At 41.1% G+C, this 21,892-nt stretch overlaps 1 pseudogene; it reads left to right on the top strand.

Annotated features, from left to right (window-relative positions):
- Positions 1-962: 962 nt before the first annotated feature.
- Positions 963-1,384, top strand: LOC131910544 (large ribosomal subunit protein uL14-like; annotated as a pseudogene).
- Positions 1,385-21,892: the final 20,508 nt, after the last annotated feature.

The raw sequence follows: 21,892 nt of genomic DNA, 5'->3' as shown, positions 1-21,892 counted from the left end.
TTAGTTTTCTCGCAATTATATTTTCTTTTGTGTGCTTGTGTGAGGGAGACGTCTGAACCCATGCATGTCCATACATATCCATGAGTGTGCGTTTGCATGTGTATTCCTCTATTACTCTCCACCTCATTGTTTTGAGACAGGGTCTCTCTCTGAACCCAGAGTTTGGCTAGACTGGTTGGCCAGCAAAGCCTAGGGAATCTTCCTGACTACCTAGATACCGGGTTGCAGACCTACGCCACTGTGCTTGGGTTTCACACAGCTGTTGGGCATCTGGACTCAGGTCCTCATGCTCGTGTGGCAAGCACCTTACCAGCTGAGCCAGTTCTCCAGCCTTCTATTTTCAGTTTCTAATAGCGTTTTCTTCTTTGATGGCTACTTCTCAAAAGCAACTACTTTCTTGTTTCATTTATTTATTTTTAATGGTGAAAGCAACAGTAACAACCACCACAAAACCATAATAAAACCAGAGATTCTGGAAGAACCGCTTGTTCTTGGCTGACTCCTACTACTCCTCAAACTCAACCTTGGCCTCCTGTCTGTTTCAGAGCTGCTTCTCTAAAGACATCCTTGTTGACAACAGTTTGTCCAGGGGGACATCCACAGGGTGCTCTATGGACATGAGGTGACTGGAGTTATACATTTTCACTAAAACCTTGACCTTCCATCTCTTGGCAATTTTCTTCTTGCTCTATGGCAACTGGCTGTCAATTTGTAGGGACAGCAGTCACTTCCAACCCCCATAGCACAGCTACCGGGCTGTCTGAGGTGCCAGCATCAATGTTCTTCATGATGATGGCTTTGCATCTGTAGTAGCATCCAGCTTGGACCAGAACAACTTTCCTGGGTTTTGTGAACTTGCCCATTTCAACAGCAACCAGAGGGTGCCCAGCAAAGGAAAGCACATGCTTCTTCTTGTTTTAAAGATATATTTCCCGCTTTCTGACTCTTTCCGGGCATTCAAGATGTCGAAGCGAGGACGTGATGGGTCCTCCGGAGTGAAACTCAGGATTTCCCTGGGTCTTCTGGTAGGAGCTGTGATCAACTGTGCTGACAATACAGGAGCCAAAAATTTGTATATCATCTCTGTGAAGAGAATCAAGGGACGACTGAACAGACTTCCTGCTGCTGGTGTGGGCGACATGGTGAGGGCCACAGTTAAGAAAGGCAAACACAACTAAGAAAAAAGGTCCATCCAGCCATGGTAATTCGACAATGAAAGTCGTATTGAAGAAAAGATGGGGTTTTTCTTTATTTTGAAGACAATGCAGGAGTCATAGTAAACAATAAAGGTGAGATGAAAGATTCTGCTATCACAGGTTTAATGGCAAAAGAACGTGCAGACTTGTGGCCCAGGATTGCATCGAATGCAGGCAGCATTGCATGATTCTACTGTGTATTTGTAAAATATATTCATTAAAAAGTCTTTGCTCCAAGAGAAAAAAAAAGATATATTTCCCAAACCTCACTAGGAATATAAGAAGGGTTTTGTTGTTGTTGTTGTTGTTGTTGTTATTTCCCAGAATTGTATCTGTTGTTTAAAGAGAACAGATCTGTGTTCACATAGGAACCTCTCATGTGTTGGTACTCCATTTCTCTTTCTCTTAGTGTTGTGTTTGATGCGTTTTCAAGTAATATGGGAGTAGTAGAAGTCTCTACAAAGAGGGAGAACATTGATTTGTGCATTCAGACAGCTAACCAAATTTGGGAATAACAAAACATGTCAAAGAAGCAAGTCAGATGTGGTGTACATCTTGGGTTGAAAGAAAGATAGCTAGATGCAAGGAAACCATGGTGTCCATCAAAGCAGAGATGATGCTCTAGTTTACATATCTGCAACAATAATAGAAAGGAAAGAATGGTTTTAAAAAAAACTGCTCCAAGTGAAGAAGTAAAGATTATGTGGAAGGCAAGACAGAAGAAGGAGTCAGGAACACCTTTAAGGTTTCAAGCCCCAGATACTAAGAACAAAATGGTGCCAGTCAGAGAAATCAGAACAAAAATCAAGGTAAATAGGAATAGAGATGAGTTTGTTTTTAAACAAGTTGTGTTTGTAGTGACATTAAAATGTACAAATTCCATATGACTGGTAGTAGATGGAAATCTAAAGATGAAGTTTGGAAAAGTCAGAGCTAGAGCCAAAGATTAGTGAATTCTCCCTAAACAAACCATCACTTCGATGACACATTTAAGAGGAACCACTGAGAGGCCTAAATGAGATCTTGGGCTATGTCTGAAGCATCATCCACACCCCTGTCTGAAGGAGAAAGAGAAACAACCATGTGTAGAAATAGAAACAAGGAAGACAGGGGCTTCTCCACATGATGAACATTCCAGAAGCCATTAGATGAGCGTTGAACACTGGGGTGTTGATCTGGGGCAGAAATGAAAAGACCAAGAGAAAAGATGGTTTTTAAAAATTGTTGGTTTGGGCTGTTTGTGTAGCTGAGTTAGTAGGGTGCTTGCCCAGCACGCACAGAGCCTTAGGTACTATCCCCACCACTGCTTAAGACAGCCATGGTGACACATGTCTGAAATCTCAGTACTCTAAAGGTAGAGACAGAAGGATCCTAAGTTCAAGGACATCTTCAACTATATGTAGAGTTGGAGGCTAGCCTGGGCTACATAAAACCATGTATCAAAGGATGGGGGGCGTGGAATTTTATGGAGTTTAAGACATTGTTTTACAGATAAGGCCACTGGACACCCCCCCCCCCCAGATATTAATTAACGTAAAAAGAAAAAAACAATCATCCCATGTAGAGACTGAAGAGACTCTGTGGAACATTTCCTATCTCCAGGCTCAGAGTTCTTTCAGCTGAACCGACCCCCGATGTTTGGCCATGTTTCTACAGTGACACAGAGTATCTTTACCACAGTGAAGTGCCAAAGACAGGGACTTTATTTTGAAAAGAAAACTACACAATCAGGAGCACACAGTCAGACACCCATAAAAAAGGGTTAAAGAAAATAGTGGTTGTCTTAGTTTATGTTTCTGTTGCTGTAATTAAAACACTCACCAAAAGCAACTTGGGGGAGACAAGGTTTGTCACATATTACAGGTCACAGTCCATCATGGAGTGAAGAGAGGGCTTGAGCCTGAGGAAGGAGCTGAAGCAGAGGTCATGACTGACTGGCTTGCTCCCTCTGGCTTGCTCAGCCTGCTTTCCCTCACAACTCGGGACCACCTTGCCCATGGGTGGCACTGCCCAGAGTAGTATGGGCCCTCCCACACCAATTGTAAATCAAGAAAATGACTCACAGACACGTTCACAGGTCAATCTGATGGGAGAAATTTCTTGACTGAGGTTCCCTCTTCCCAGGTGACTTTAGTTTGTATCAGGTTAGCAAGTGAGGCTAACTACGATGGTTGTATTAGTCAGGGTTCTCTAGAGTCACAGAACTTATGAAATGAATCTCTCTCTCTCTCTCCTCTCTGTATTTAAGTAGACAGACAGACAGACAGACAAATAGATAGATATCTGGTATATATGGGACAGACAGATAGATAGATATCTGATATATATGGGAATTTATTGGAATGAAAAAAATATATATATTGGAATGACATACAGGCTGCAGTCCAACAATTGTTAGTTATGAATGGAAAGTCCAAGAATCTAGGAGCTGCTTAGTCCCTTGTGGCTGGGTGTCTCAGCTGGTCTGCTGGGATCTCAAAGAAGGAATGGATGGGCTGACGGAGGTGAGGGAAAGCGGGTGAAGAACACCCCTTCCTTCTTCTGTTGTCTTTATATGGTACTCCAACAGAAGGTGTGGCCCTGATTAAAGGTGTGCCTTCCAGCCTCAAGATCTGGATTAAAGGCGTGTGTCATCCAGACTCAAGATCCACATCAAAGGCATGTTGTCTCCTTGCCTCAAGATCTGGTTCGCAAGCGCACCCTCCATTTCTGGATTATAGTTCATTCCAGACATAGTCAAGCTGACAACCAGGAATAGCCATCACAGCGGTTTATCATATTCAGGATGGCACAGGAGAGGACCAATAGAAGCAGGTCAGGAAGCAAATAAAGGCAGTGCACACATTTTATTTGTTTTCTTTACTATAAAGACACTGGCATTTCTTTTAATAAAACATAGAAAAACTTAATATAGGATAATGAGTATCATGGCCAATTCTACCACCCACACACAACTTTGCTTAGCACACTGGTGATTTTTCTTATCCTGTGTTCACTGGTTTATACAGCCTAGGTCATTCACAAGAGACATTTGCTTTTTATTTTTCTGTTTATATTTTGATAAAAGATTTATTGTGGCTGACTCTCTTAAATGTCATGTTTACCTTCATTATTAGCAGAACCGTGAGTTTGTTAAAGGAACAGCATGTCCAACTAAAATATCTACCATGCTGGAGCCCTTGGCAGTTAGGGGTGACCATGCAACCCAGTCCCTGCCAGTGATGGGTAAAGGAAGTTTGCTGGTAGGATGGGAAGCTGGGAGTGGTTGAGAATGGTTTTCAATGGAGCGTACCCAGCTGGCATGTCCCTTTGGGCCTTTTGTCTCTGCCTCCTTCTTCCTGTCTGGTAGGTATACGGTACTTATGCTGAGAGATGAACAGCTAGCTACTTTGACCTTGAAGATACAAGTCACATGTGTGAATGAATAATGAAGCTGAAGGATGGAAGGACCCCAGGCCTTTTATTTTCCTAAGCACCCATTCCAGCCCTGGACTGACTTTCTCTAGACTTGTTTATATGTAAGACAATCCTTGAAATTCAATTTTGTATTGGGTCTTATGCTACTTCCAGCCAAAATCAATATTAATACATTTAGTGAATTAATTTCAATTACTTCCTCTTCACATCATAGAGTGCTTGTTAGGCATTTAATTTCCAACCCATGCCTCATCCTCTCTGGAAATAAACATCTTGAGTAGCTTAGACTAAACACCACAAATAATTCAGGTCCAGTCCACCCAGGGCATCAGAATAAGTAAACAAAGAAAGAGAAAGATCGCCATTACTAAAAACCCCAGTAAAAAAGAAAGCAGCTCGCACTGAATTTAAAGTTTCTCCAAGTGTCTCTGGCATTTTTATTTATTTATTTTTTGTGTTTTTGTTGTTGTTGTTGTTGTTTTGTTTTTTGTTTTTTGATATAGGGTCTCACTACGTGGCTCTGGGTGTCCTGGAACTCATTATATAGACCAGGCTGGACTTGAACTCACGGAGATTTTCCTGCCTCTGCCTCCCGAGTGCTGCGAGTAAAGATGTGTGCCATTGTGCATTCTGGCATTGAACTCTTACTGGCTAATACCCCAAAGCATCCCAGCTAATCAAATCCTTCCAAGTATGCAGTTCTAAAGCTGACTTATCTTTTGACTCTTATAGAATGAAGCTTCTATAAGAAGTTATCGTTAAGAGCTTCTTATCTATAAGAAGCTTCTTATAGAAGTTATCTTTAAGAACCATTTAAGATACAGTAATTTATCATATATTATCTAATATCAAATCCCAATAAAGGATATACTTCAAAATATCAAACTATAATCTGAGTCCAGCCCCCTATCAAAATATATAATCTCAAGTCATCTACTGCTTTCTTCTTGAGATGGCCGTTATTTGTCAAAACAATTGAGAGATGTAAATAAAATGGTGGCTCATTTGAGGGACATATAGTTCCCTCAGTGTTCATAGTCAGTGCTTTCCCCTGGAGCAAGCCAGGTCAGAAGAGAGTCCTCAGAAAAGAGCAAGTGTCTTGAGTTCCCACAGCTACCTTCAGTCTGCTTGGCTTTGTCCACCCGGAACACACTAAAGGCCACGTTAGTCTCTCATACAGATTCAGCCATCATGTCCACCATTCAGAGATGGTAAGGACATTAGACCAAGAAATTCTGAATATTTCATATGATAAACTAGGGAAAACATTTGTGCTGGCTAGTGTTTTGTCAACTCGAGGTGGCTGAGTCATTTGGGAAAAGAGAATCTTAATTGAGAAAATGGCCCCCACAAGAATGACATGTGAGCAAGCCTGTGGAGCTTTTTCTTGATTAATGATTGGTTGAGAGGGCCCCACCTCCCTGGAGAGGTGGTCCTGAGCTGTATAAGAAAGCATGTTGAGCAGGCCTGGGGAGCAAGCCAGTAAGAAGCACTTGTTCATGGTCTGTGCTTCTGTTCCTGTCTTCTGGTTCCTGTCGTCTTCAGGTTCCTGCTAAGACTTCCTCAGTGCTGGAGAGTAACTTGAGAGTTGTAAGCTGAAATAAACCCTTTCCTCCCCAGGTTGCTTTTTTTTTTTTTTTTTTTTTTTTTTTTTTGGTTTTTCGAGACAGGGTTTCTCTGTGTAGCTTTGCGCCTTTTCCTGGAACTCACTTGGTAGCCCAGGCTGGCCTCGAACTCACAGAGATCCACCTGGTTCTGCCTCCCGAGTGCTGGGATTAAAGGTGTGCACTACCAACGCCTGGCCCAGGTTGCTTTTGATCATGGTATTTTATCACGGAAATAGAAGATAACATTTGTTTTTAATACTCAGATGTCAGGAAAACCCTTTTATTTACCTGTGTTTCTTGGGAGCAAATTTGCAACCTAATTTGAATGATATGCCATCATTTCTGTCTACAATTCATTCCCATAGTCAATGTCATTTCTAATCTAAATATATTATAAAATTTAAGTCATGTATTCTAAGTTAAATTGCTTATAAGTAAAATCATTATAAATAAAGTTAAAGTTTGTGTTTAAAAAAACTAAAATTATTTCTGTGTATTAATTTTACTTCCCCCTGTCTATATTTCCCCTGGATATGAATCTTAAGACTTAATCTTGAGGGCCTAGAGAGATCTCAAGTGGTCAAGAGAAGTTGCTGTTCTTCCTGAGAACCTGAATTTGGTTCCCAGAACCCACAGCAGGTGGCTTACAACCGCCTGTAACAGAAGTTCCAGGGTTTCTTACACCCTCTTTCAGCCTCCAAGAACATCCACACACATGTAGCATACACCCACAAGAAATACACATGCATATAAACAAAAATAAATCTTTAAAAAGGAAACAAAAAACTCACACCTTGGAAGTAATATGGCTCAGAGGTAGAGCACTTTCCTGGTATATTTGCTGCAGTACTGCACCCATATGCATATGCACACACCACCACACACACACACACACACACACACACACACACACACACATTTCCTTATACATATGTGGTTTCAAGCCATTGGTAGATTATAGTGGGATTGAAATAATTAAATATAAGTAGTTGAAATAATTTGTCCAAGTGTGTGGTTTTCTGATAATCTGTTAATTAAAGGGTAGAAGATAATGACATCATAAATGTTTAGCATAAACTTCTCAAATACCAAAAGCACTCGCCTAGATTCTGGTTGCATTTAGACAGCACGCACCTGAAGACCACCCTCACTTGAAAGGCTGAGTAATTGAGAGGATGGTGATATGTATCATGAAGGGCCAGAGAAGTCCAACAAGGTGTGGGTACAGGATCAGGAAGTCAGAGTGACCTTCTTAGAGTCCAGCCAGGAGCTGCAACTTCCAACAGAATCATCTTAAAGAGCAAGTGTAGAAATGCAACAGATCATTTTGCATTTCTGCTGCAGGTTGGTTGTCACAGGCAGCCTTGTACTTCCCTCCCAGTCCCTCCATCGGGACAAGTTAGCTCCCCCTGGCTTGCAAACCTCCAGCTCCTAGGTTCTGGCCATGGCATCAGCCCTCACCTTGTTCTTTCCCCTGGGGGCATAAATGAGTCAATGTCCCTTTTTGTTATTGCAAAGCAACTGAGCCTCTTCACTTTTCCAGTAGATGGAAACATCTATGAGCAAATAATGGGGTTCAATAGGAAGTAATGCCACCCCCCAACTCATTCATGGCCAAGTTCTTTATATTAAAATAAACACTTATGATAACCAACGCACTAATGAACAGGCAACTATTCACCATAGAGTCAGGAAAATAATGACAGCAACTCTGAGTCCCTGAGAGTGATGAGCTGTGGTAACATCATTTGACAGTTTGGACATCTTGCTACAACTCTCAATTCTCTACCAGAAGACAGAACTCTGGCATGCCCTTGGCTTGCACCTAGACACATTAAGAATTCCTGTTCTGAGAGAAGATTTAGAAAACATGCCAATGTCTGAACCACATAGGAGAGCAGGACAAGGAGGAGGAGAGAGACTCATATAACAAGTGTGCCCTTTGTGGTAGTCTGGCCATTTAGGAAAGCTGCTGTGGTTTTCCATCTTCAAAGATCTTGAATGAGTTGGTGGGAGAGGAAAGGATGGGGTGAGGGTTGCAGGCTTGACCCAAGAGCTTGGCTACACATTAGGTATGTGGAGGGTATTGTTCTGGTAAGCTGCCAGGGGCCAGTGAAGGGAATTGCCAATACAAGGCTCCATTTTGAATACACATGGCAGACCTTTGCTCAAGTATACAGTAAAAAACAGTTCTGTGGTCTACATCTGAATACATCTGGATGAGCTTCCAGACCACTTCTTCCATGCCCACTCAGAGGTACCCTAAGCAAGGGCCATGCTGCTGCAAGCCCCAGGAAAATGTAATGGAATCCAGCTACAATCACAAAGGCTACTACTTGGAAAGGTCAAGGACTTTTCCAAAGGTCAAGCCATGGCTTAAGAAGTCTTGGTGATATTTTAGTTTTTGTATATATATTAGCTGGTTCCTACAATGATTTTCTTGTATGCTATGTGTGTTTTCAAGAACCCTTAACAGTGTATTTATCTAAGATACCTATCAAGCATCCAAGGCCAAATGAAACAACACCTGTCTCATAGGTCAGGAGGATGGCTTTATTTCTTGTGCAATTTAAGCTGAGACCCTCCTTTCTTATACAGCCTTACTAACATTATACACTCCTAACTTCTTACCTAACCACTTCTAGGAATGTAGATTGAGCACAAAAATTCCGTTTTTGATGTACTAACAATATTAGCACTCAGTTGACCCCCTCCTTTAACCACTCCCTTTTTGGGTTGTAAAAGAACGCCTGACAGTCACTGCCTGAGGAAAACTCTTACCTGCCTTTACCACCATGTAGGAATTCAAGCCTGGTGACCTGGCTGGAGGGGGAGGATTGTTATTGCTTGGGTTTATAACTGGATTCCTGAGAGACTTTGAGAGAACTGAGAGGTATAAGGAGACTTAGAGGAGGATTTTGACTAGAGAACTTGAGGACCAGATGGAGAAGAGAAAAGAGAATGGAAGAACTAGATGAGTGAGAACTGGAGAGGAACATACTAGATGGGGAAGAACTAGACTGAAGGGCTAGAAGAGAGTACTAGAGGAACGAGATGGAAGATGAGGAAGAGCCAGATGGGGAAGAACAAGATGAAACAGAAGGAGATGGGAGAGGAGCTAAAATGGGAAAGAACTAGATGGATGAGAACCTAGGAGGGGCAGAATTAAGACGAGAGAATTAAGATAGAACTTAGAGGGGACAGCAGATAAATGTAGAGAGAAATCAGGCAAGAAAGGCGCTAAAAAACGAGAGCAGAACAGAAGCTTGTAGAGAGAGAACTGACTCAGAATAATAGAGTGTATGGACTAAAGTTTTGTGTATGTAGATTCATTTCTTATCATCCAAGATTAGATTATGAGCTGGTTGTAGATTTTTCCTGGATCCTGGGAGAGGACTATTGAGGGGTAGGACCCCCAAAGCCCTCATTATCGTGCCACCAGCACCAGAGATGCCACATCTTAGTGCTAGCTCATGTGTGAGTGTGTCTGTAGGAGGGGGAGGTACTTACTGGACCTCTTCCATCTGAAATCACCTTCCAGTTCTTATTGTTTGTCTGTTTGTTTGTGTTTGTTTTTTGAGAGAGAGTTTCTCTGTGTAGTTTTGGTGCCTGTCCTGGAACTCACTCTGTAGACCTGGCTGGCCTCGAACTCACAGAGATCCGCCTGGCTCTGCCTCCTGAGTGCTGGGATTAAAGGCGTGTGCCACCAGCGCCCAGCACCTTCCAGTTCTTAAGACCAGCAGGATAACCGTGGTGATGGTAGGGTGATGATCTGAGGCTGTAGGGGGATTGTCTCAGAGATTCTAAGGGCAGACAAGGGCTGTGTTGGAGAGGCAAGATAGTTATTAGGAGTTAACATCTGGGAAACGGAAGGAAAGGGAAGTCAGAAGGAAGTTATAAATCTATAAATGCCTTCCTATTTAAGAAAACAAAAACAAAAAAACCAAAAAATCATTAAGATACCTGGAGAGAGTCCTAGAGCAGAAGTCGCTCATCACAGCTTTCCTACACCAGATCTAGATAATTCAGCTTTTCTACCCTGGCTCAGTCCCTGGTTACAGAGACTCCAGAAATTGTTCCCCAATCCCATTCCTCCTAATGCATTGCTAGAGCACCCTTACAGCGGATCTGGGAAGGGCAGTTTGTGTCCACAGTAAGTCAGAGAAAGGGAAATCCCAAGCCAAACCCTGACACCCAAGGGACTGCCGCTGGTTTTTCCAGTCACGTGGGATGCCTTATTGTATAAACATTCTTTATCCAGATCCAAGGAGATTTTTAGCTCAGAGCCTGGGTAGGTGCAACCTTCCAGTCAGGGCTATATAGTGAGGGTCTCACTATATAGCCCTGACTGGCCTGGAACTTGCCGTGTAGACCAACCTGGCTTCGAACTCACAGAAGATCCACCTGCCTCTGCCTCCTCAGTGCTGGGATTAAAGGCCTGCATGACCATGCTGGCTGGCCCCATATCATAAAACCTCCCTAGCCTACAGAACAGCACGATAATCTGGAGACAGAGTGCTCAAAAGCTAAGATGCCCGCAGCATGGGCTAACTAACCGCTGTCATTGGAACGCTAAAAACTTACCATCCCCACCACATTCGCACACTGAGGCATCTGATGTTAGATTGGCTTAATAACAGAAAATTACGTTTGTTTGTATATCAAAATCAGCACAAGCCAAGGCTGTGGGACCTGAGTTGAGAGAAAGGCTGAAGAGAGAAATACCATTAAGGTGATGATGAAGAGCACAGGGCAGACATCACCTGGGAAGCTCATGTTCCTGGAGGGCTCTCTACAAACGAAGGCATAGAAAAGCTCCGGAAATAAATATGAAAATGATGAGGCAGAGTAGAGAATCCAAAATAAACCCATACGTTGACAGACAATGGCTCTTCAACTGAAGTACCAAGAACACAGACTGGAGGAAGGGGGTGTGGTCTCTTCAGTAAATGATGCTGGGGAAACTGAGGATCCACAGGCTGAGAAATGGAATTGGACTTTTATTTAAACCCTATATAAAAATTAACTTAAAATGTATCAAAGATCTAAACATTAAGATCTGTCACTATAAAACTACCGAAGAAACGATTCTTGACATTGGCTCTAAGCAAATCTAAGCAAAGATTTTCTTTTTGACATAGCCCCCAAAATATACCATCTGGTCGCCTAAGAACACTACAGAATCCACTGGCCACAATAACCTCTAGGAATTCAGGTTATTCTAAACCCAGTAGCCCCTTCCTTTAAAGTACCTTTAAAGGGAAAAATATATTTATTCTATACACTATTCCCTAAGTGTATGGAATGGTATTTGTTGTATTATATTATATATAATATTTATATATTTAAATAATATACTAAATATATAAATGTTTTATATGTATATTATATAGTGTATATATTATATATAACACATATATACACGTGTTATGAAACATGTATATATTACACACATGTATGTGTGCATAATGATAATGATTTAAAAAGAAGAGGTCATGCGTTTAAGAAGCGGAGAGAATATGGGATAAGTTGGAGTACGAAGAGGAATGGGTGAAAAAGATATAAATATAGTACTTATGTATGAAATTCTCAACAAATAAAATAATTTCCTTTTAAAAAGAAAAATGGATTTCCTTGTTACATGCCCAAAGGATGAATACATATGTTCATAAAACATGTTCAAGAACAGACATAGCAATACTAGTCCTATCAGTGAGAAACTACAAACTGCCACATGTTTATCAATAGTATTTTAGATAGTCATATTTGCTTTATCACAAAATGCTATCCAACAGTGAAAACCATTGATAAATCTAAATCATCGGTAAATGGTACATACATAATAATATTAAGCAAACTGAAAAGGTGTATACTGTTTTAATGTTTCTATAATATTTAAATAAATATGAAACACTTGAAAGAGGTATCTCCTTGATAAAGGTGAGAAAAGCAATTATCTTTGGGCGACTAGTACTGACTAGACAGGGGTAGCAGAGAGCCCCTTGAAGCTAGTCACATTCCGTAGCTGGACTTGGGCAGCAGTTAGCAGTTGCAGGGCTGTAGACATAAAAAAAAAGTCTTTGAGCTGTAGGTGTGTAATATATATTATCAATAATATTATATTATAATTATCAATAAATATATCAACTTAGGTGTGTTGATAGGAAAAATGAATGAAAATATTCACAATGTGTGTGTGTGTGTGTGTGTGTGTGTGTGTATGTGTGTGTAACTACCCATGGTGTCATTCCTCAGGAGCTGTCCATCTTGTTTTGTGAGGCATAGTTTGGCTGGCCAGATAAATGTGTTAAGGTCATAATACTAAACTCTGAAATAACTTCAAAAGAGAGATGAAAAAGAGTCACTATCAAGACTGACTAACTTGAAATTGATAAAAAAAAATACTGTTTATTATGTCCTATTCTGTAAAATTTCTGTTTTTAACTTAACAGTGGCTTTGTGCTCATGTGGATATTTCTTTAATTTTATAAGATAGACTTTTTAGGAATTTGAAGTATTTTCTACCATTTGTATTTAGATTGTGACGTTGTCGTTATCTATATTTCATACTTTTTTAAATGTTCTCTCTAAGGAGCAGTTAGTTCTATTTTGCTTGTTCTATTTTGCTATATGGCAAAATAGATGCACAATTTTTTAAAAAACTAGGAAAAGACTTTCTCTTTTTAAAGGAACTGAAAAAATATTTTGAGAAATATTAAGTTTTTAGTTTAAGAACGGTCTAGCTTAATTTTAGAGAAAACCATCTAGAATCTCCTGAAGAATGGTGGCAGACGTTTGTGTGGTTTACGGCGCACAGATGTTGCTTTACTTAGATGTGATGGTGAAGACGTTCTTGTAGCCTGAGCCTCAGAAGTCAGTCATTTTTGTGGAGCGCCTGCATTAAGGGCAACACGCATTGACTTTAATTCAGCAACATGAGTAAGCTTCATGACAAAGTTGAGGTAATTCTGCTTTGTTTTAAATTATCTATAATTAAAACATTTTCCCATTACATAAATATTTAGGAAATGAATCTGAAAATAAAAGGCCACTTTTATGTGAGATTGAAAAGCCAATAGTTTCCAAATCTGTTAACTTTATCATTCTTACGTCATGTACCCGTGACATTTTAACTCATTTGAAAATATTTACTTTTTATTTTCCTTCATAAAGACTTCAGTGCACTCACAAGAGAACCAGTGAATTAAGGAGGTACATCATTCTTGTTCACTTGTCTATTTTGTTAGCACTCTTTTGTACTACTGTGAAAATTATTTTTATGCAGTTTGACTTTTTGTTAGACAGCACAGATTAAGACAAGACCGACCTGGTGGCACAAGCCTGTTGAGGCAGAAGGATTGAAAGTTCAAAGCTTATTTGGGCTGCAGAGAGTTCAAGGCTGGCTTGAGCAACTTGGTGAGACTGTCTTAAAATAAGGGTTACAGGTATAGCTCAGTGGTTGTCTACAATGTGCAATGCCCTGGGTGCCGTAACCAGTTAACAACCAGTTGCTGTTGGCTGATAGCTTCCAATGACGCCCAATTATCCCAAGTCACCTAAGTGCCCCTTAAACAAGCAGAGTCTGAAAGCACTTGAGAACTGATGCATGTTTCAGAAACGTTGCTAAGGGAGTCTTTCTTCCTGAAAATTCCAACAAGGTACAAACTTGGGTGACTCAGCAGCCATTCATGCAGGCTGAATGTGACAGGGAGTTTCAGATCGTTTGTCTGGGGATCAACTGGAAAAGTGCATTCCGTTCAATGTCACTTGCATTCGGCTGCTCACAGGAGGGCTGCATTGAACAAGCTGCACCTGCAGCCCCTGCTTTGCTGTCACTGTGGGGCTGCCAGCATCCAGCTGTCGATGGTGCATCCATTTATCACCTTTGACTGTTGGTTATTTAAGTACATCAACCGCTACTGTAGAAGATGGGTTTGCCTATTCACAGATCTGCCACTAATCCGTGGGAGAGCAAAACATAGAATGGAAAAAAGAAATTCACAAAAGAAGTGAGATCATGCAAATGCAAGATTGTAGAGAGCAATAATTATCTATCATCTATCTATCTGTCTATCTATCTATCTATCTATCTATCTATCTATCTATCTATCTATCTATCTTAAAGAAAGCATCATTACTTATCAAAACCAAACTGGAGTGGCCACCTGAGAATTCTGCCTCTTCTGTGTAGAAGCATCTGATGTATTTTGTTTTTATAAAGGAATCCAGAGAGTGCTGTTCTAAAAACCGGAAATAACAAGCAGCTTGGAGGGCCCAGGTGTTTGTTTAGGCTTCTCTGGTCTCCCAGGAGCCAGTTCAGATTTCAGCTGGAGAGTATGCAGTGTCCTTGGCCAGCGGCCACTGTTTGCTTCACATGGAGCCAAGCCTCGATCAAGGTTTGCCCTGACAAACATTTTGTTAACTTATAATTTATTTAGAGACATTAACTGAAGCAGAATGATTAAACTTTTTACAATTAACAGAGTTTAGGATGGGTAACTCAACACCTCCCAACTTTCCCTCATGTCCTTCTCTGTGTTAGAGTTTGTGACTCTGTTAAATTTCTACTTTCCACGTTAGCTCATTGATGAACTTTGATAAATTTAGGTAAAAATTATTGAGAAACCAATATAGATGCTCTTTCATGTGGTAACTTTAAACCACAAACCCTGCCCTGGGTTTCAGTGCTAACAGAGCACTGAAAATGTATGTGGTATTTGGTGGCATAGGTCTTCTATAAATGTTTTTATTTTTTGGTTCAACAAAAATATATTTAAGATTCAACTTTAAATAATAAAAAATTTGCTTTTATCGTGGTTCTTCAAGTAATTATGCAGTTCAGTTTATTAATTTATTTAAAGCTGCGTTTGATAGTCGATGACCATAAATCCTAACACTTGGGAGGCTGATGCAGGAGAATTCTGAGTTTGAGGCCAGTATGGACTATGTCAAGAAACCCCGTTTCAATTCCCATAAAATATCCCAAATTATATATATTTACTAGTTATATCAACAATCATGCTATATAACTTCACATCACAATGCAGTAAAGATAACGGTGACATTTTGTGTTTGTGTACTGGGACAGTGGAGGAGGTGGGAATGGGGGGGTAGGCTGGGGGGAAGGTGACGGGGGCGGGAGGCAGGAGAACAGGGGAATCCGTGGCTGATATGTAGAACTGAATTGTATTGCAAAATAAAAATTAAAAAAAATTAAAAAAAAAAGAATTAAAGATTCAAAAATCAAATCAAGTTGAAGGGTATTTTGAGTTCAAACTCCTTTCTCCATTTCCTTTTGATTTCAGAGCCATTGTCCCTAATGCTGAAGCCTAGGGGAACATCCAAATCCCTCTGCAGTTCTGTGTAGAAGTTCAGGTCCAGAGCATCAGTGTCTGAAGTGAATGAGGCTCATCCACGGTGAAAGACGATGGTCTTTATGGGGGGGCAGGTGTGCGTCCCATTGTTTTTGGAGTGAAGAGCACCAATTGTCCCCAGAAAACTTCTCCACCGTAATATCTATCGAGAAACCTCACTTCTCAACCTGTTCTGGGGTTTTTATACTGAAGGATCAGGATCAGCCAAGAAGGCCTCTCTTTAGGAGGACACGTTAACTTGAGGGATGGTGCTTGCTCTCATAAAACCTTCATTGAAGGACTAGAAGAAAATTTTAGAGTGGGGTAGGGTGGTGTGTGTCTGTAAGTCCAGCACTCAGAGGTTAAGGCAAGAGGATTGCCACAAGTTCAAGGACAGCCTGAGCTATGTAGCGAGTTTGAGTCAAGCCTGGACTACATATATAGCAAGGTTCCATCTAAAACAAAACAAAAATTACCAAAAAAAAAAAGGACAGGGGTTGGGTGGGGCTGAGGTTGTAGTTCAGAAGTAGAATATTTGTTTAACATGTCTGAGGTGTCATCTCGGGGAAAAAAGGAGAAATTAAGTAATAATGTAGTAGTGGTTTTCAAAAAGAATAGGAATTGATTGTGCATCCTCAAATTCAGTAGACAAGTTTAAAACAAGATGAATCAGTACTGCTGAACACACCATCAGTTTTAGATTGAATGAAGAACATATACCACCCCATGGAACAAATTTGTGGGAGCCATGGAGGAAAAACTGCTACAAGCTAGAAGCCCAAGAAGGAAGAGAATGAAGAAAGACTTGGGTCTTTAGGAGATGGTGGTCCACAAGCTGTGTAGGCTATAACAATGACAAGCACCCTAGCCTACTGAAGTTCTTGGGTCACAAGCATGGAGTCTTGGAGTTTTTCAGTCAGAGCAAACCAGTTACCTTAAAAGAAATGGAATAAAACAAGTATCAGCTTTTCCATCTGCAACACTGGAAGCTAGAAAACATGAAGAGCTCATTTAAAGAGTGGTGGGGCATCCAAGCATCCGCCACACAGCAGAGCAATGACAGGAGAAACGGCATCTTCAGTAGACACATGACATCTTTGGTAGACACATGACATCTTCTTCGGTAGACACATGACATCTTCAGTAGACACATGACCATACCTCCTTTCTGTGAAAGCTACTGAAGGAGGAGCATGAGTAATGATTCCTGAACACTGCAGTTATGTCTAAATGGATGAGGATACGGGATCTGAGGACTGAGGTTAGCTGTTCAGGGAGGATGCTTCTCACAGATGTTTCTAGCACAATTACCATTGTCCTTGTATCCTCACTCCTCTTCACAAAGGAGATGTTACATGAATACTGAAGACACTTATCTCCTTACCTATCTTCAGTGCTTAATCCCACAGTCAAGCTCTTTAGTCTGTGCCCATTTCTCTTCCCCATCCCATTCTCTGGTCCCTCTGATGACATTTCTTTCAAATTACTTCCTTGTCACCAAAGCCTGAGATTTTTGTTTATTTGTTTGTTTTTATTTTTGTTTTTCAAGACAGGGTTTCTCTGCATAGCCCTGGCTCTCCTGGAACTCTCTCTCTGTAGACCAGGCTGGTCTCAAATTCAGAAATCTGCCTCTGCCTCTGCCTCTGCCTCCCAGGTGCTGGGATTAAAGGCATGTGTCACCATGGGCCTGGGTGTAGATGAACAGTCTTATTAAATAAGAAACACAGAGCCAATTGCAGAGTTAAAACCCCAAGAGGTCAGAGCAGTAGCTAAGAGCTGAGCTTACCCTTCACTGCTGCTGCTGTCCTTTCTCTCAGCAAGAGCTCTACTTCTTGTGTATCTGTCTTTTTATAGACTTTCTGTTCTGCCTTCTCATTGGTTGTAAACCCAACCACATGACTTCCTCATCACTGCCCATCTATACAGACCTCCAGGTCTTCTATGGTTGGTATTGAGATTAAAGGTGTATGTCTCCATGCTGGTTATATCCTTGAACACACAGAGATCTGCCTGTCATGTGGTCTGGATTAAGGGCGTGTGCTACCACTGCCAGACTTCTGCTATGGCTTGCTATCAGCTCTGACCCCCAGGCAACTTTATTTATTAACATACAAATAAAATCACATTTCAGTACAAATAAAATATCACCATACCTGGGATTATTTATTTTACTTCCTCTTACTCCTCCTATCTACATCATTTGACTTAACCGTGGAGATGGGTGGCTCCCTCCCTCCTCAGACACTTTCTTCTCTCACATTTTATGACACTGAGCTCTTCACCTCAGGAGCTGCTCTTCTTGCTGCTGGGCTTGCTCCCTGTCCTGTGTTAGTGTGCAATAAATTAGTCATTGCCAATGCGACAGTATTAAGCAAGGCCTTTACAAGGTGACTGAGCCATGATGAAGGAGACTAAGCTGTCCTTTAAAAATAACTTGATAAGGATGGGGAAACAGCTCAATAGGTAAAGGGGTTGCCATTGAACCATGAAGACTGAGTTTGATTGCCAGCACCTAATGTAAAATGCCATGTAAAGTGGTAAATTCTTGTAATTCTAGTAATGGAAAGCAGACCGATTTGGGTTCCTAGGTCTTGCCTGCCAGCCAGCCTGGTGCTCATGCACCCATGCACGTGTGCTCACAAACACACACAAAAAAGGGCTTGATAGAAAGACTTTGTCCCTTTTAACCATTCACCTTCTGCCAAGTGATGAGAGTGTTCCTCCACTCTGGGTACTCACACTCTGGGGTACTCACATTCTGGGGTACTCAGCATTCAAGTTGCCAGTTTGGAGGTAGAGAATGAGGCCACGACAAACAGCAAGCCTTCCAGACTTGAATGATGGACTACCAGCCCACACAATTGTAAGACACAGGTTTCTGTTCTTTATAAACAGCCTATTGTAACAGCAACACAAAATGGACATAGATATTAATAACTAGGGAATACTAATCAAACCTTCTACCCATTAGGATGGTCATTGTTAGAAGAGGAGGAAGAAGGAGGAGGAGAAAGAAGATGAAAAGGAAGAAAAAGAAGAAGTAGTAGAAAAAGAATAGAAGAAGAAGAAGAAGAAGAAGAAGAGAAGGAGGAGGAGGAGGAGGAGGAAGAAAGAAAAGCGAGTCAATAGAAACCAGATGCTGGTGAAGATATGGAAGAGTTGGACCTCAGGTATACCATTGGTAGACATGTCAAATAGTCCCATCGCTTACAGAGGTTCCTCAAAAAATTAAAAGGAAAATTACCACATAATTAAGCCATCCCATTTCTGGGCATGTATCCAAAAGAATTGAAAACAAGATCTCAGAGATATTTGCGTACTATGACTAGTTCATTGAAGCATTATTCACAATAGCCAAGGGGTAGAAGCCACCTAAATGTCTATCAAGAGATGAATGGATAAAGGAAATATGGAATACAATAGGATATTATTCCACCATAGCCCGGGAAATCCATCAGGGGTTAGTTCACAGATGAACCTTCAGAACACCATATTAAGTTAAGTAAGCTAGTCACGAAAAGATCAGTACTGTATTATTCTATTTATTAGCTATCTAGAGAATGAAACTGCTAAAAACAAAAATTTGCATGATGATTGCCAGGAGCTGTGGGTAGCAAGGAAAGGAAATTGTTCAATAGACAGAGAGGGTTGCAGTTTTATAAGATGAAAAAGTTCTAGAAATTTGTTACGCCAGATGTACATGTTCGTATGATTAGCACTATCGCAGTTTTTAAAAAGTAATCATAATGGTTGGTTTTATGTAATGAGGATTATTCTTAGCACAACAAATAAATGAATTCACTCAATATTAGAACCCTTCTGTAGGTTATATAATGCTTGACCCCATTTATGGGATATCCTCAAAAAAACAGAGCTATAATAATGAAAACAAGTGATTGCTAGAGGCTTGGATTTGGAGGAGTGATTCTATAGTGCTTTCCAGGGCTGGGGGCATGGCTCAGTCAGTAAAGTGCTTGTCATGCACTTATGGGAACCTGAGTTGAGATCTCCAGCACCTGTGTAAGGTACTGAGCCCAGCAGCAGGTCATGCCAGGCCAGTGCCAGGGAGATGGAGCCAAGAAGACCCTTGGGGCTCACTGGCCAGCCAGCCTAGATGAATCAGTGCATTCCAGGTTCAGGGAGAGATCCTGTCTCAAAAATTAAGGTAAATCATTGAGTACACACATACAAATGGACACACACACTAAATGCAAGAGTGTAATGGTGGTTCTATGATTCTAACCATGCACGTATCAACCCCATCAGTCTTTATAAGTGTTCATTTTAAGATTAAAATAAATAAAGGCTAAGTAGAAAAAAAGCAAGAATTTGTGCACAGTATTTTATGACTAGCGTAAAATTATTAATGGCTCTGAGTCATGCTGGCATTTAAATGGGTGATTTACATGTGTCCTGGGAAAGAACTCAACACAGTCCTATAGGGGTGGGGGTAAAGCTTGGTGCCTGCTTAACATATGCAGAGTCCTGGGTCCCACCTCAAGCACCTCAAGAAAAGGGGATGGGGGAAAGGAAGGACTGAGAAAGAGCAAGAACTCTATGTAACAACGGCCCTTTTAGTGTCTGTACCATGGTACAAACTGTGTTCACGGCCTCTTTCAACGCTGTTCTTTCTTTACTTGTGGGTTTTTTTTTTTTCCCCTTTTAATAATGTGACTTGAAACTGCTCTCTTACTAGCCTATCATACTTTTCCTGATTAATGACAAAAAAGAGAAAAAAACCTCTTTTCCCTCTTCATTTCTTCTAGTCCTATGCTTCATATTGTATTTTGCATCTCTCAGCTTGAAGTCACTTAAATATGTAATTAAAAGGCTTTTTAAAAGTCTGTCATCCAGATTATTTATGAAGATGTTAAACAAAACTGGGTTTGACCTTAAACCCCATGGGGTCCGCTAATCTAAACCAAGATCATCCAGCCCTCACTGCTTCATGTTGGACTGCCCGCTGTTTATGGCCCTATCTAAGATCTGTTTTGTGGTATCAGTGACCCAAGGAATTCATTTCCATTCCTCTAATGCATATGCCACAAATGCTTGCCGAAATGTCCAGATGTCTTGCATCTTTTGTCCATTCATTTGATAATTGTATGAAAAATTTGATCTCACATCCTCTTAGTGACCACCTAGGAGGAGGCAAGGAGCGCCAGGAGTCCATCAGAAACTGTTTGTTCTTGAGAGTTAGATAATAAGTCGGGAAGTAAACAGAAGAAATGAGCAATAAAGACAGATCCCTGATGCAGATAAGGAGGTTTTCAGCTTGGAGTAATAACATAGAAAGAAGGGAGGGTAGGGAGAGGGAGGGAGGGAGGGAGGGGGAGACATTGAAAGATGATGGCTCATGGTTCATAGACACAATCAGAATCACAGACACAAAGCCAGGACACAGTGCAATGTTTGGATATCCCAAGAGCAGAGGTAGGGTCAAAGCTGCATCTTAACAAGAAATACACAACGTTAAAGCTTTGAAAAACATCCCTTTAATGAGGAGAGCAGGCAGAGGAAAAGAAAAAGCATTTGGATTTCTTCTATGAAGAGTAAGAAACTGGGTGTGATGGCACATGGGTATTATTCCAGCCCTTGGGAGGCTGAGGCAGGATAGGAAATTTGAGGCCAGGCTGGGCTTCGTTGTGAAACTGTCTTCAGAAGAAGGAAGGAGGAGAAAGAGAAAAGGAAGGAGGCAAAGAAGGGGAAGGAGAAAGAGGAGGAGGAAGTGGAAACAGGAGGGGAAGCAGAAGGAGGAGGGGAAGGGAAACGTGGGAGGCGGGAAGCGGGGAGAGGAGGGCGGGAGACCGAGAGGGAGGACAGAAAAAGAAAAGCAATTTGCAAAACAAAACTTCAGTCTATAATTTATTCGGGTCTGGAACACAGGTGAATTCAAAGTATCAGAGGTATCTTTAATCTGAAAAATAGACGTTGGGACTGGATTTATGAGATGGGGCATACTGTCACTCGTGGTGATCAAAATGATACAGTGTGAGGAGAGTGTGACAAAAGCTGCTCTCATTCCATCACCTCCGCTCCGTTTTTATGTCACCCTAACTGGATGACCTTTATGCTCTTTTTCCAATGAGCTAACTCCTCAGCACTGTCATCAAGTTCAGGTGCCTCATTATAGCCTCAGAAACCCCCACTGGAGAGCTGATACCACCAACACACAAGTGCCTCACAGGGTGATTGCCCTAAGAACATACTGTGTGCAAAACAGCTTTTTGGGTATTTTCATATCTGATCCCTGAAACATCTCCTTTTGGTGAACAGGGTCTTGCTATGTAATGCAGATTGTCATCAAACTCATGATTCT

This window comes from Peromyscus eremicus, chromosome 5, assembly GCF_949786415.1.
Source record: "Peromyscus eremicus chromosome 5, PerEre_H2_v1, whole genome shotgun sequence".
Classification (NCBI taxonomy): Eukaryota; Metazoa; Chordata; class Mammalia; order Rodentia; family Cricetidae; genus Peromyscus; species Peromyscus eremicus.
This window is presented reverse-complemented; position numbering and strand designations above follow the sequence as displayed.